At 44.3% G+C, this 15,657-nt stretch overlaps 1 protein-coding gene across 1 annotated transcript in view; it reads left to right on the forward strand.

The window, feature by feature from the left end:
* AFMID (arylformamidase) overlaps positions 1 to 15,657 on the forward strand; it is a 378,279-nt gene that overhangs the window by 299,998 nt on the left and 62,624 nt on the right. The window lies entirely within an intron of this gene.

Here is a 15,657-nt window from a genome sequence, read left to right on the forward strand (position 1 = left end):
ACAGAAAAGCCTTCGTCACTTTTTTTGGATGAAAATCTTTTTATTGTACAAACAAAAAATACAGCAGCAGTGCATGACCAATACAAAATAAGACAGGTCAATTGATTATAGCTCTTAGGCCCCCCTATGATCTCCGACTGTAAAACCCCATCACATACCTTCATCTTCATTTGTGGGGAAGTGTGGCTCAGGGGTTAGAGGCAGCAGACCTGGAAGCTGAGATCGGTCCTGGACCAGGGTTCAATTCCCCGCCTCGGCGGGTATTGGACTAAAAATTCCACGGACTCGATAATTCTCGCCCCGGTGCCTCTTCGACTCACGGGTTCACACTCTGCGACTCTGGGCAATAGCTTGCTTAATCTCCACAACGGCCCCTCGAGGCGGGATGCCTGACTTTCACCTTGTGGATACCCTGCTATCTCACAGGGGAATACCAGGACGGGTTCCCTAAGCAAGCGCCGGGAAACCCTCTGCGGTAGCTGTGCGCTATATAAGCTCAACTACTACAACTACATTTACATTACATCTTGGATCTCCATGATGTTACCATCCCCACCCGTTCTATTCCCACGGGCGAGGGGGGAATTGCATCTGTGCATGTTCCATTTCTTCCAAACTTTCGTCTTTTCTAAGTAAACTTTCAGTGCTCTTTTAAAATGCAAATATGTAGGAATTTAACCCAAAAAGTCCCTTTCAAAAACTGGGAAGATAATTTCCTGTAATAGATGATAATGCTTTTGGACCTTTGGTCTGACCTTCAGATCTGGTTTTAAAACAACCTTTTCCTTGAAATTGTTCACATATAATTGGGCCTCATTTATGAGGGTTAGGCATAGGGCAGCACGCAAGTCACCTTGCTGCGCTGCCCTATGTCAAAGTGAAAAGGCAGGAATGCACTGTATGTATCCAATAGGGTGCATTCCTAACCTTTCCCCCAGCGCTGGTGCCATTTCGGCAGTCTAGTGCCAACGCACGCTCCCTAGCACCATGGTGCAAGGGTACCTGTGTTGTCAGCAGAATTGTTTTTGAGCAGGAAGGGACACCTTGACTGAACACCATCTTTGAAATTATGCATAAAAATGTCCAAAGTCTCTAAATTTCCAAGCCATTAATAATTTGACTTTTCAGGTGTTACTGCAACAAGCCTAGACATCTGAGAGGTAAAGGATGTATTGGAAAATAATATAATTTTTCTACTGACAGCTGTTTGTTCAAAGGAAACCACTGCCAACGAGGTCAAGAGGGAGCTAATAAGATCCTAGCCACCTTCTCACCCTGAATCTTCCATAGCAACCCCAAGAGAAGGGGAATTCAATGAAAAGCATATAGAATGCCCTTCGGCCCTGGAATCGCTAGATCATTCACTGCCCAAAGCTGCTGAGGCCAATTCTAAGAACAATACTGAGGGAGAAGAGCATTATTGGGGGAGGGAAGCAAATTTGGTAGGGGATTGCCAAAATATTCCACTATCTTTTGGAACATCTGTTGATTTAGATTGGAAGTTAGTAATGTAGGCATGTTATGATTAAGATGGTCGGCTTGTATTTTGTCCCTCCCAGGAATGTATTGCACTCCCAGTGAAAGAACATGAGTTTCTGCCCAGGAGCAGATGGCTAATGCTATCTCTGCTCTGGCTTCATTCTTCGTGCTCCCCAGCTTGTTGATAACATTTTTCGTCACCTAATTGTCAGTCCTTATCAGCACTGACTTTCAGTCCAGATGACAAAAAAAGACCTGCAGAGCATTCCAAATGGCCATCAATTCCCTCCAATCCAAAGAGCGGATCAACTCTACTTACAACGACTTCAGACTTCTTTCCATGCTCTAACCCCTCTGGCTGGCATATGTTGTTATTAGGAGTTGGGTAACGAAAGCACATTCCCTTCTGTCGCTTTTTTACACCAACCACCACTGAGAAACTGTTCTTTTATTTTGTCTTAGACTAGAATCATATAGTTATATTTCTGGGACCCTACAGGCCAATGACAAAAAACAAGATTTACCAGAGGCTTCAGGTGACAACTAGATTTTAACCATCAGTTCATGCTTGAGGGAGTGCCTACAGGTCCAATTGTTGCATCTGCAAAGACTTACATCCTGTAGTCTGGAATGAACATTTTCCCCAGAGTAATGCCAAAGAAGGCGCTTCTTCTGTTAAATTGGCTGGATACTTGACTTCTTGAGGTTTATGATAAGATCCAGAGCTTCAAGATATCTGCAATTAACGTTCACACCGGATTTAGCCTTTAGAAAAAAAGAATTAGAAATCAGCCAGTCATTAAGATACGGAAACATTCTAAGCCTTGCAACTGTAATCACGCAATCAACCCAGACGTTGAGAGGTAAAATGAGAGACCTCTGAATTGAGCGTGATTGTCCTCAACAACAAATCTGAGATATTACTGACTTTTTGCATAGATTGATACATGAACATTAGAGTGCTGGAGATCTAACGTAACTAAATAATCTTCTTCTGAAATTAAAGGGATTATTATCGTAATGCTATTTTTCTGATTTCTGCCATTGCTTGTAGTATATGTGCACAGGAGTGCATTATCACTAATTAAGTAGAAAATGGAGGTTCAAAACATTGTTGACACACACAAACCTGTCTATAAATTTTACCTCATTTGACACAGCAACAACTTAGACTGGGACCAGTGTAGTCCAGAGGTGGACTCATGTGCTCCTCAACTGAAACCGTCTCTTAGCTTTAATGGAGGGGACACATCTAATAAGACTGTAGCATTCTCGTATGACTGACAGACAAGAATTCTAGTTTCAATGCTTTATCTAAAGTTAATAGGAAGATTACAATAAAGGTAGCATGTGTAATTTTTAGCAGCTAAGTATAAAAATCATAAGTACAAAGGACTCAGTGCATTTCTAAATGAAATCCTGCATAGATTTACCTTCTAAGATGGGGAAACGGGGGTCTCTTTAGCTACAGAAATCCACACATTTATATAGGGCTTTGAACACAGACTTTCATACATTTGGTGGGAATACATGATTATTAGGATTTGCACCAATGTGGAACAAGGGAGAAAAAACAATTTACTATAGAATACATTTGAGGATTCTGACAGGATAGGAATGTATTGAGATTCAACCATTCTCACAGTCTTTGCTGTACAGTTAACCTGATACATTGGTTAGCATAAGCCTGGGACAGTAGAAACCGTCCTTGAGTCAGTACAATGAGACCAGTCTCTGAGAATACATTCTGCTTACTTCAGGTAAACACTAGACATACTTTAGTTAGAACTAGACTCAACAGTAGTCGTCATGTGATATATTGTGACATTGAGGCAAGATGGAGGACAGTGAAACTCAACGTAATATTAGCATAGGCTCAGTACGTAATGCTCTTTTATTGTCAAAAAATCGACTTTCACAGTACCCCCTCTGATGATTTCAATCAAAACTCAAAATATTTGTTACAACACATCATTCACTGACTTCAGATTCTTCTGCTTAGCTTCTCCCAGATCCTTCAATGTGTCATAAAGTTCACTTTGCATCTCTTCAACTTTAACATCGTCGTTTCCGCCAGTCGTTTCCGCTTTCTTCCTCTCGTTGCTCACAGCTTCTTATACTCACAAGTCATCCCCCTTCTGTGATGAAATTCCTTTGCAAGGCTTTAAGAAAATGAGCACACATGCAATTCCGATTAGAATGATCAAAAGAGGGGTTGATAACAACTTCAAAATTCCTCCTCCTACACTATCGAGCCATTCTCCTATCTTGGCAAATCCTTTAATAATGGATCCAAAGAATGATCCTAATCCTTCCCAGGCACCTGATTCTTCCAGTACAGTTAGTTCATGTATTCTGTTTGTAATGTTTGTAATATAGCTGCCATGCTATGCGAGAAATGTATATACAACATTCTCAAGCATGAAGGACTTTGCAAACTCTACCTTCCATCAAAAGTGATAAATCCAATGCAAGGCGATTATACATCATCATAGCTCTAATTGCAAGCAGTTCTTTATTGATCACTGTTTAGTGCACCCGCGATATTAGTTGCAATTCGATCAACTAAACAGTTTCCTTATCTTTACGTCATTCAGTGCTTCTCCTTTAGATCGTATAAGTGCTCCAAAAATATCACTAAGAATCTGCTTGAAGGGGGGAGGAGCTACGCTAGCAACCAAGATGGCCGCATAAGCTCCCGGCTCCGCCGACCTCCGCCAGTTGCTCACAAATCCTGATGATTATCCTGATTTCTCACCGGACTCCCGTGCAGCTGAAGTGTTCCTGGCTCTAAAGGTGCACTCCCGGAATTTCTAGCGGCTTGGATGACGAAGATACGCCATGTTCCATTCTCGGCCTAACCCGGAGTTGAAGCCGGGGCCTCGATTTCTAACTCAGCCGGGTTTGAGTTGAATAACATCAGCCGCGGGACTTGGGTGGCGTCCGGTCTCCCGAAGAGGAGTGTTTCTTGTCAGTTCTGGATGGAGGTTCGGTGTCAGCTTTATCTCGCAGCTACGGCGGCTTGACGCATCGATTGCTGTGGTCGGGGATCCGCTGCCCGGAGGCCCCGTTGAGCTCCCGGGGTCGATGGGCTTGGTTCCTCGCTGGCGGCGACGGTGTTGAAATCGAGCTTTTGGACGTGCCCACAGTGGTCATCGGCTTTGCCTGTGCCTGGTGCCCCGGAGTAGTCGGCCTCCGGGGTTCAGAGACCTGCTCGGTCGCTTCGTGAGGGGCGATGGAGCGGGTGGAATGTACACCGTCGCTGCATACTGTAATGGCCGCCATTGGGGAGTTCCATTCACAAGTCACCGCCATCGTCCAGAGGATGGTCGTAACGGCTGATATCATCTGCCGGAGACTGGACTTCGACCCTTTGTTGGTTCTGGAACAAGTTGCTTTACCCGCGGAGCAAGCTCCGACTGCTACAGAGGGCCCCGTGCTGAAGTCAGACTCTGTATTCTTCTTCGACTCTCGAACGGCAGCAAGCGAGCCTGAGACTATCAAAGGTGCATCCTGCCCTACGCCGATACCGCCCAAGATGGATATGGACAATCTTATATTTCAGAGTGAGTTCTCCAGTGACTGTCGGATTGATACCTCGCCCTTTTTCTCCCAGATGGTTCAAATACGCTCTGGCGCCCTATTTCTGGTGGGCAGTGAACTCCGTTTGACTTTTGGATTTTGTGTACCGCTATCCTGGTTTAAATCCTTCCGTACTGACTTTGAACTTTTTCTATATTTTGATTCTCCTATTGAGATGGCGTTTCAAATGGACAGGGCTCGCATGAAGAATCGTAGCGGCCAGGGTTGACTTTTATTGGATGGGTTTGAAAAATGACTTCATTTGACACGGGATTTGTACCTTATAATTGCGCGGGAATGGGGTGGTTCTTACATGCTTCCCCCCGTTAGATTTTACTTGTTGCATTCTATTATTCTGGAGATGTTTGGGGTGGATTGCTGCTGGCGGGTGGTAAGGGAGACCGGGGGCCTGTTTGATATTTCCTCCTCCACTCTTTTTTCCTACTTTTAGGTTTAGTTCCGGGGCGACAGGCACGCTGCTAGTGGGGATGGGCCGTAGCCATTGCAGGGGTGCAGGGTGGGGGGGATGGGGAGTGGTTTGTTATTTTACCTTTGTTTAGTTCTATGGCCTTTTTTCTCTTTCCTTTCTTCTTTCACAAGAGATGGGTTGCTTATTCTGTATCGATTTCTTACCTAGTCGAGTGTCTAATTTGGTCTTCACTATCCTGAATCGTGGGTGGGTGAACCTTGCAGGCTGTTGTTTTGTCAGATTGCTGATCGTTTCTCCTTTTAATGTATATGTCGTTGCCAAAGCTACATACTTCTGTGAATTGATTTTCTGCATTGGTCTACTCGCTCACCTATCGCTATATCGTATTTTGTGTATGACACCCGATTTCTGTAAATTCTCTTGTCTTCTTCAATAAAAACCCTTAAAAAAGAATTTAAAAAAAAGAATCTGCTTGAAGCTTTGCTTACTTCGCCTAATATATTTCTCAAGAGGAAAGTACAACTCATTAGTATGATAGATCCTGGGAAAGACTAGCGTGGCATAACAACTACATACTCAATTGTGTGGTAAGTGGAATTAGGCATATTTACCACTCACACGTAATAAATGGCCTTGATGCTAACTTCTAGATTAGAGAAATGTTTACCTTTCACTAAGTAATTATGTTTACATTCACTCCATCTAAATTCTCCACTTTCTTACTTCTCTCTGTCTGTCGATTCATGCATAATGATTCCTTCTTGGAGACTTCAAGGCTTAATCTAGTGGTGATCCTTTCATGTTTTCCTTCCCTTTTCTAATAATGTGCTCTGCTCTTGTCTTCCCTTCTCCTCTTTCTTCATGTTTTCTTATTGTTCAACTCGCCCGACACACATCCTCTCGTCTTGGTTAACTTTGCAAGTTACATCCTGCAAGCTATGATTAGTAGGGCTCACGTTGGCTACTGGGGTAAATAATTTCATCGTATACTCAGGACAGATCCCTTGATTTTGACCCTTTGTGAGTGCGAGAAATGTGCTTAGTAGCCCATAGATACAGATTATCTCCACTGACAATAGGCAAATTTTCTAAAGATTCATCCAAATCTGAATTAAACAGTTTAATGGAACTCTGTTGGTAAAATAGATTTAAGAAAACAGACAAGAGAATGAATATGGCAGAGGTAGGTGAAAGTAAGCTGCTCCTTCAGCTGCCGAAACAGGGAGATAAGAGCAGACAAAGCAATCCTCAACCTCCATAACTTTAACATTTTTGGACAACATCTGATAATAAACATTATAACTGTACATGCTCTTATGCTTTGTGAGATGTGAAACCTTACTCATTAGCAACAGGTAAAATTATTTGAAACATGAGGATTATCTCCCCCCAGCAAGTAAACATCCAGCTGCCAACCAAACATAGAAATTAAAATGTCCATACTTACAATGACAATTTTGCAGCGTGACTGCATCATGTACCACTTGGTTCACAGCATGGAAGCCTTGGATCAAGATTAAGTCCTCTAGTTACAACCTGTCATCTACTAGGATTTTTAATCTACATCAACTGGAGGCCTAAGGAGCTCCCGTCCTCTGACTATTACCCTAGCTCTCTGTTCATCCTTTTGACGTTTGGTCATTGGTTGGTGTAAAGAGGTCTCTGTCACCACAAGTCTTTGGTCTCAGGGAGGCTCGTCTGAATTAGTCAGGCAGTCATCCGAGTCAAAATTGATTTTTGTGAGGTACTTCTAGTCTGGAACTGCGTAATTTTGATTTACCTTCCTCTCTCTTTTAGTTGGTTTGTACTGTTCAGCTCCAAATCTATATCAGGAACGTCAATCTGTTCCAATTGTTCTTGTTCATCTAGCTCACTATCTTCCCTAATCGTCTCTGGTCTCGTCTTGGGCGTCAACAGTTGCTTCTTGGGGTAACAGTTCTTGGCTAGCCTTATTTTGAAGTGCTTTAGATTTCGGGTTCTAACAAAGTCGATTCACTCTGAAGTGGAGCTTCCTAGTTCAGCTTCAGCTTCCCCTCCCCGGGAAAGTTGCTGCGTTAGGATAGGCTCGGCCTGCCATGAATTTTCTCTGATCGAGCCCATGGGACGTGTACATACGCTCATCCTTATACCTCTTACAAGGGGAACTATTTTACTTTACCCCTACTGCTGCATCAGTACCTTCCTTTCCCCTATGCTTCACCTTAACCTTCTCTTTCTTAGACCACAATTCTCTGAGCCTGTCAGTGTCATTCCTTTCTCTAATGTTTTCAATCAACTCCTTTGCATGCATTTTCAACCCTCTCAACTTCAACATCTATAATTCATTCTCACTCTTATCCATCCTAATATTCCTTCGTAGCTTCTTCCGCTGAGCTGTATTAATACCACACTCATCATCTACCTTCACCATCTTGGCAAGGGCCTCTTTCGCCACTCTGTCTGCTTCCTTGCACATCCAAAGCAACACATTTTCCTCATAATATCCTAGCGAATCCATGTTTCCTTTCACCAATTCTTCAAATTCCGTCTTTTAGATTCATCCTCGGGCTGTTTGACCTGCACTCGGGGAGCTAACTGACAAGTTGTGCTAGTTTTCTAAACCGTAATTTCTCTCTTGTCCACATGTCCCCCTTGGTAAGGAACTATGATCATGCTTCCTGTGCTGAGTGCTGAATCCTGAGGCAAACTTGGGACAGATTACCTCTGACCATAGTTAGCAGGTGCCTCGACTAAGAGAACAGGAATGATGCTTGGGGTATGGTACTTATTGTGACAGACACAAGTCGTGTAGAGGATGGAACTGATGTATCCATGTAACTTGAGGGTGGATGACGCTCCACATGAGGATTCCGCCATCGCTGCATTCTTGGGCAACACCAGTGAGGTGCACTTGGTGTGTCCACTGCTGTTGCATTTTATGGGGCGCTCTGACACCTAAGGCCATCTTCCTCTTCACTCTCCGTGTTTGGTTCCTTTTCTGATTTTTCCCTTTACTTTTCTTCCTTTTCTACTAGAGGATATGCCTCAACCCTCTCAGTGACCTACTCCCTCCACTTTCTCTGCCTTTCCTAGTCTTGCTCCCTTATCCATGAATGAGCTTTACTACAAATTTTGAACTCAAATTTCTTTTCTACTTTTCGCTTGGCATTTGCTCCCAGAGATTTAGCACCTCAAATTGCGTGGGTTTAAGTTGTGGTTTTAAATTTTACATTCTTCTTCTCAAATTCCCTAATCGGGGAATGTGGAAAGTTACACTCAGAAGGAATCAAAACTCCCCGTCTTTGTATGTATGCCATTGGCTAAGCCATATGCATGTGTGTAACACTTTATTCACTTATTTGCATGTCTCTCTTCTTGAGAGTGTTCCACATTATAATAAGGATCACAAGCAGTCCAGCTGCAAACATTCACTTCCCTCACATTGACAATCATTTTATTCTATCCACCAATTCAAGCACGTCTCTGTCAAAGGTCACCCTATCACAGCGCGTTTTCACTTTTCACCAGCTGATCTCTTCTCACTGTTACCCTGGTGCAACGCTCTACAATCGATCTTAAGTCATCTTTCGGTCTTTACTCCGTTTGTCTGCTTCGACTACACAAACGTTTTCTACAATGATAGAAGTGCTACCAACTGTCGTACTGCTGTGCACTCATACATGAATGGATTATTTCTACTTTGGTGTAACTGATAGCGCCTCATAGTACACCTCTCCGAGCAGGCAAGTTTACAGATCCAATATTCAGCTAGAGGTACCTTTCTTTAAAAGTTGATTAACATAATCAAAACCACAATAATTATTACTCCGACGAATCTGACTATAAGAGCCACATGGTATTTGTCCTCAATTATCATCCACTGCATTCCCTTACTCTCCGCTTGCTATAACTTCCAACATGAACTGCACCACACTTATTTAATTCCCTATTTCATATGCAATCCCTACTGATACTCATGTTGTTGCTCTTCTTTTAGCCAACTTGGTTCCCTGGAACCAAGATCAGGTTGGGAATGGTCAATTTAAATCTCCAAACCATCTCAACGATGAAGGTACCATGCTCAGTTCTATGGCCAAATGATTTATCAATTAATGGATCGGCTCCAATCGGTACTATCACCTCTGCTACCATATCTGTTGACGCGCACAAACCTGTCTGTAAATTTTATCTCATATGGCGCACCAACATCTTGGACAGGGAGCTGTGTAGTCCCAGGCAGACTTTGGTGCTACCTGACAGGAACCGTCTCTTAGTTTTATTGCAGGGAACACATCTAATAAAGCTGAATCATTCTCATAAGAATGACAGACAAGAATTCTCGTTTCACTACTTCATATCAAGTTAATAGGCAGATTATAATAAATGTATCATGCGTAATGTTTAGCAGCTAAGCATTTAAATCTTAAGTACAAAGAACTCAGTACAGTTCTAAATAAAATCCAGCATAGATTAGCCTTCTAAGATAGGGAAATTGGAGGTCTCTCTAGGTACATAAACCCACATACTTATATAGGGCTTTGAACAAAGATTTTCATACATTTTGTGGGACTACATGATTCTCAGGATTTGCACCAATGGGGACCAAGGTAGAAGAAACAATTTTTCTACAGAATACATTTGAGGATTCTGTCAGGATAGAAATACATTGAGATTCAACCATTCTCACAGTCTTTGCTGTACAGTTAAGCTGGTTCATTTTTTATCATAAGCCTGGGACAATGGAAACCATCCTTGAGTCAGTACAATGAGAAACTTCGGTGAGAACACTCTCGGCTTCCTTCATGTAAATACTAGACACTCTTTATATAGAACAAGATTCAGCAGTAGGCATCACATGATATATCGTGACGTTGAGGCATGATGGAGGATAGTGTAAAAATAACCTCAGCTCATAATGCTCTTTTATTGGCAGAAAATTGACTTTCACAACATTCTACTGTGAGGTTTTATCTACATACTTTTACTTGTGAAAGTTCAAGCCCTTTCCATAAGAGGTGGGCAATAAAATCTGCTCTACCGGCCGAGTTTATGGACCTTTGCCAACTCCGTGCTACGCAAGTTCTCAGAGTTCCGTCAAAACATTACGTTGGCAAGTGCAAGCGAGAATTTGTGTCCCGTACTGTGATTTTTGGGCACTAGAATGCCTACCCGCAGATTTCTCAACGTGGGTGATCACAGCAGGTCACTATGGTTCGCGTTGAGAAAGCTGCTGCTTGAGTAGGAAATCTAACTGAGCAGCAGAAAGAAGCAGCACCACCTGGCACAGCGCTTGGTGCTGTCCGTTCTTTACAGCGCAAATCAAGTTCCCCTTTCTAAAAATCAGCGCAAGCAGCGCGATTTGCAGAATTTCGTCCACTCATGGAACTCAGTGGAATTCCGTAGAGTTAAACTCCACGAGTTCCGACCACCATTATTTTCCTTACTGGTGTGGGAAGCATTATAGTTCTGCACGGAAAGTGCAGGTTTGTGGTGGAGAGGGCTGATGGGACAAGAATGCTGCCCTCTGATCTGCTGTTAAGCAGCCACTTGCTACAAATATCCAGTTACCCAGTGCTAGAGCCAGCCGCAAAGCTAAATGAAGGCAGTAGTCAAAGGAACGTTTACCTTTAGGGATAAGTAAACGCGGAAGAGGTTTCCCTTAGTGGTTAGGACCTATGCTGACCTGCAACCCAGACACACAAGACCATAAACATTTATGGCAGTCGCTGAAAAAGCAATCAAGCTGGAAACACTTCTTCTCAGGGGTGGCTGCTGACCAGAGAGAAGGAGTTGTGTAACACCGCCTCAGAGGCGCATAAATTGTTTTAATAATTATCACAGATTTATTTTTTTATGTTTTTATTGTTTTTCAAATACAATGTACAGTAAATGCAGGAGAATCACGTCAGTATATCCTAATCCAAGCAATACAGTTCTGAAATATTACACTTATCCCACCCCTCCTTCTCTCCTGCATACCAGGAGGCCTCCCCGCTTGACATGGTCTAGGTGTAGGATTTCAGCATGTGCTAGCGTGTGTCAACCCTCCACCTGTCTCTCCACTCTCTACCCCGTGCCTCTGTTGGTGGGCAATCTAGTGATCAGCTCACTATTCCTCCTTTTCTCCCGTGTTCCAGATTCCCCATATCTTCTCGTACTTTTTTTTGCAACATCTGCCCTTATAAACCTCCTTTTCAATAATTCTGCAGCGTGTCATCCCTTCCTCCCAGTGACCAAACGATGGAGGCGTGTCACACCCCCATCTCTGAGCGACGTCCCTTTTTGCCTCCATGTACCCATGTTCACCAGAATCTTCTGGTACCTCATAAGGTCAGAGGGGTCCCATATGCTCAGCAATGCTCTATGCGGTGTTAGGTCAATGTTGATTGCAACCTCCTCCTCCAGTGATTTGGCCACTCATTCCAAAAATGTGCAGATTGCACGGCATTGCCATCACGTATGAAAAAAAGTGCCTTTCTCTCCACATTTCCGGAGGCACAGAGGGCTATCGGACAGATTATTATTTTTAATAGCAATTGATTTTATGTTTCTCCATGGATGGCAAGAGCCCATTTGTCTTGCAACAAAGTGCTAGTTGCAAAGTTGTGCTTGAAGGAGATATGTTCCAATGATTTAAAGAAACTAATTTGAAAATCAGGGCGGCTCCCCCTGAATAGTGGAGGAGCGTCGTCCCGCCTGCTGAGAGCGCAGCAAGCAAACACAAATAAATAAAACTTTTCAACACAAAAATGAAAAAGGAGTGCTAAAAATCTAAATTTGTTTGTATCATTAGAGTAATGAAAAATTCAAAATGAACATCTTTCATCCTAAAAGTCTCAAATATCAATCATCCAATCAGATTCACTCAATCATTGAGTGAGGAGTCTTATATTGATATCCAAATCCAATTTTGTTAATTCCTTAATCAAATGTCTTTCCGGCCAACGCGTTTCGTCCATGAGAACTTCATTAGAGTTGGTATCTCAGTATGATGTGCAGTTCCTCTGAAGCCCAGAGATGTTGGAAAAATATTCAGGAAATTTAGATATTTTTGCAACATACAAGTGTGAATCCCAAGCAGTGGTGTCACAAAAAATTGAGCTCAAAAAGGTGAATTCACGGGGCAGGAGCTACGCTAGCAACCAAGATGGCCGCATAAGCTCCCGGCTCCGCCGACCTCCGCCAGTTGCTCACAAATCCTGATGATTATCCTGATTTCTCACCGGACTCCCGTGCAGCTGAAGTGTTCCTGACTCTAAAGGTGCACTCCCGGAATTTCTAGCTGCTTGGATGACGAAGATACGCCGTGTTCCATTCTCGGCCTAACCCGGAGTTGAAGCCGGGGCCTCGATTTCTAACTCAGCCGGGTTTGAGTTGAATAACATCGGCCGCGGGACTTGGGTGGCGTCCGGTCTCCCGAAGAGGAGTGTTTCTTGTCAGTTCTGGATGGTGGTTCGGTGTCAGCTTTACCTCGCAGCTACGGCGGCTTGGCGCATCGATTGCTGTGGTCGGGGATCCGCTGCCCGGAGGCCCCGTTGAGCTCCCGGGGTCGATGGGCTTGGTTCCTCGCTGGCGGCGACGGTGTTGAAATCGCGCTTTTGGACGTGCCCACAGTGGTCATCGGCTTTGCCTGTGCCTGGTGCCCCGGAATAGTCGGCCTCCGGGGTTCAGAGACCTGCTCGGTCGCTTCGTGCGGGGCGATGGAGCGGGTGGAATGTACACCGTCGCTGCATACTGTAATGGCCGCCATTGGGGAGCTCCATTCACAAGTCACCGCCATCGTCCAGAGGATGGTCGTAACGGCTGATATCATCTGCCGGAGACTGGACTCCGACCCTTTGTTGGTTCTGGAACAAGTTGCTTTATCCGCGGAGCAAGCTCCGACTGCTACAGAGGGCCCCGTGCTGAAGTCAGACTTTGTATTCTTCGTCGACTCTCGAACGGCAGCAAGCGAGCCTGAGACTATCAAAGGTGCATCCTGCCCTACGCCGATACCGCCCAAGATTGATATGGACAATCTTATATTTCAGAGTGAGTTCTCCAGTGACTGTCGGATTGATACCTCGCCCTTTTTCTCCCAGATGGTTCAAATACGCTCTGGCACCCTATTTCTGGTGGGCAGTGAACTCCGTTTGACTTTTGGATTTTGTGTACCGCTATCCTGGTTTAAATCCTCCCGTACTGACTTTGAACTTTTTCTATATTTTGATTCTCCTATTGAGATGGCGTTTCGAACGGACAGGGCTCGCATGAAAAATCGTAACGGCTAGGGTTGACTTTTATTGGATGGGTTTGAAAAATGACTTCATTTGACACGGGATTTGTACCTTATAATTGCGAGGGAGTGGGGTGGTTCTTACAAGCTTCCCCCCGTTATATTTTACTTGTTGCATTCTATTATTCTGGAGATGTTTGGGGTGGATTGCTGCTGGCGGGGGGTGAGGGAGACCGGGGGCCTGTTTGATATTCCCTCCTCCACTCTTTTTTCCTACTTTTAGGTTTAGGTCCGGGGCGACAGGCACGGTGCTAGTGGGGATGGGCCGTAGCCATTGCAGGGGTGCAGGGTGGGGGGAATGGGGAGGGGTTTGTTATTTTACCTTTGTTTAGTTCTATGGCCTTTTTTCTCTTTCCTTTCTTCTTTCACAAGAGATGGGTCGGTTATTCTGTATCGATTTCTTACCTAGTCGAGTGTCTAATTTGGTCTTCACTATCCTGAATCGTGGGTGGGTGAACCTTGCAGGCTGTTGTTTTGTCAGATTGCTGATCGTTTCTCCTTTTAATGTATATGTCGTTGCCAAAGCTACATACTTCTGTGAATTGATTTTCTGCATTGGTCTACTCGCTCACCTATCGCTCTATATTTTTGTGTATGACACCCGATTTCTGTAAATTCTCTTGTCTTCTTCAATAAAAACCCTTAAAAAAAAGTGAATTCACTAAGTCAGATATCAATATACAATAATGCTATCCCAGACAGCCTACACTGCTTTTGTGGTTGTTTTTCTTTTTTTACAAATAAATAAAATGGCATGTGAATGCTATTTTATTTTGTTACCAGCTCGGGCTGTGCCATGCGAGAATTGTGGCGGGGCTCAATCTTGTGATTGCAAGATGACTTCTGCCCCTGCCAGTGCGCATGTCAGATTGGCCAGCTGTCTACAGCCATCTTATGTGACATGCGCACTGTGGATCCAGCAATTAAAGGGCTGTGAAACCGCCTAGGGATTGCTGGCACACGCCTCCTACCTCAGAATGAGTGCTAGGTTAGCCTGCTTCAACCAATCATGGAGCTGCTCTCATGCTGAAAACAGCATGTGAGCAGCTCCACGATTGGTTGGATTTGCATTCCACGAGCAGGAAGGAAGTCCTTCCCTTTCCTGCTCATGGACACAAGGATCGCCTGCAGAGAAGTGCCGCACTGAGCTGGAGCTGCCGCCGAGTTTATGGTAAGTTGGTCGCCATAGCACCCCACCATATTTTGCTACTGCTAGCTGCCACTGATGAAAGTTCAACTGGAGACGTTTCCTACGTTCATTAAAGCAGGCTTGAATTGACCGATGTAAAACCGACCCCTAAAGTCTGCTACGCGATCTGCTACATTATTAGAACAGCCACGGTATTGATTGCAGAATTCATTATGTATGCACTCTCTGTTAGTACAGGTTTTGCAGGTGCACTGAGCATGTGTAATATGCTGTCATGCTTTACCCTCTGCCTTTGTCCCTTCCCCGCCCCATCTATTGAGTTTGTGCACGTGGGTCCCGGCTCGTGGTTGGACCGTTTGTGCGGGGGAGAGGGAGTGAGCAGTTAGTTAACGGCATTCTGTCACAACTTACAAATAAAGAAGGTTGCATTTCCATCCTCCGCCTGTCGCCTCATTACTACAAGGTTCTTTTGGCGACGATTGTGGGATTGCACGATCCATTTACTTGAAGCACTTTGCATATCTATGCGGCAGTGCTCTTGAGGCTTCCAGACTTTCCTGATCGACTCCTCAGCGCAACGTGGTGAGAGGGGGACTTCCTATTCCTCCTGTCCACCACTGCTTCATGCCCACGCCCACTGTTCATCCCAGCTTCATCCTATTCGTCTTCCCCTCCCTCTGCCAGCCCCGGGGATGATCTGCAACAAAGCGTGAGTGTTGCAAAGTCATCCTGTGCCCTGGGCATCCCCCAACATTTTGCTTA

Source organism: Lissotriton helveticus, chromosome 7 (assembly GCF_964261635.1).
Source record: "Lissotriton helveticus chromosome 7, aLisHel1.1, whole genome shotgun sequence".
Taxonomy (NCBI): Eukaryota; Metazoa; Chordata; class Amphibia; order Caudata; family Salamandridae; genus Lissotriton; species Lissotriton helveticus.